The sequence below is a fragment of the Myotis davidii genome, unplaced genomic scaffold, assembly GCF_000327345.1.
Source record: "Myotis davidii unplaced genomic scaffold, ASM32734v1 scaffold405, whole genome shotgun sequence".
Lineage (NCBI taxonomy): Eukaryota > Metazoa > Chordata > Mammalia > Chiroptera > Vespertilionidae > Myotis > Myotis davidii.
The window spans coordinates 680,482-681,151 of NW_006296048.1; the positions used below are offsets into that span (position 1 = coordinate 680,482).

The following is a 670-nucleotide window of genomic DNA, read 5'->3' on the forward strand; positions in this document are numbered from 1 at the left end:
AGCTTGTGTGACTTTTTTCTTCCCCACATCAGGGAAGTTTTCTGACAATATTTCTTTGAATAGGTTTTCTAAGCCTTGTTCCTCTTGCTGTTGTTCTGGCACCCCTATTATTCGTATGTTGCTTCATTTTATGTTGTCCCATAGCTCCCTTAGGCTCTCCTCCTGTCTTTTAATTTTTTTCTCCAATTGCAGTTCAGTTTGGGTGTGTTTTGCTTCCTGTCTTCTAATTCACTAATTCAGTCCTCTGCTTCTCCTAGACAACTGTTGATGCTTTCCATAGTGTTTTTTATTGCAGCTATATAACTCTTCATTTCTTCTTGATTCTTACATAAGTTTTTGATTTTTTCATCCATTTCTTCTTGATTCTTGCAGAAGTTGTTGATTTTTTCCTCCATCCAGTTTATGCCCTCTAGGACTCTTATTCTGAATTCTTTTTCTGACATATTACATGCCTCTGTTTCACTTATCAGCTTTTTTTGCGATTCATCCTTTCCTTTAGGTTTTTTTTTTTGTCTACCCATTTTGGTCTCACCCACTGGTCTAGATGTCGAGTCGAGCAGGGGATGCTCCTTGGGTGGTAGTGGTTCCTCGGGCTGCAGTTTCCCCTCAAGTGGTCGCAGTAGTGGCTGCTCCTCTGTCAGCAGCGGCTCCTCTGGTGGGTGCTCTTCGC

The 670-nt window shown here is 41.5% G+C and overlaps 1 long non-coding RNA gene across 1 annotated transcript in view; it reads left to right on the plus strand.

Annotated features, from left to right (window-relative positions):
• The window catches only part of LOC107184262, a 23,593-nt gene extending 23,444 nt beyond the window's left edge, over nt 1-149 (plus strand). Inside the window, exon 3 of the long non-coding RNA XR_001515088.1 lies at nt 3-149. This is a non-coding gene — a long non-coding RNA (uncharacterized LOC107184262). The remainder of the gene's footprint in view (nt 1-2) is intronic.
• The last annotated feature ends 521 nt before the right edge of the window (nt 150-670 follow it).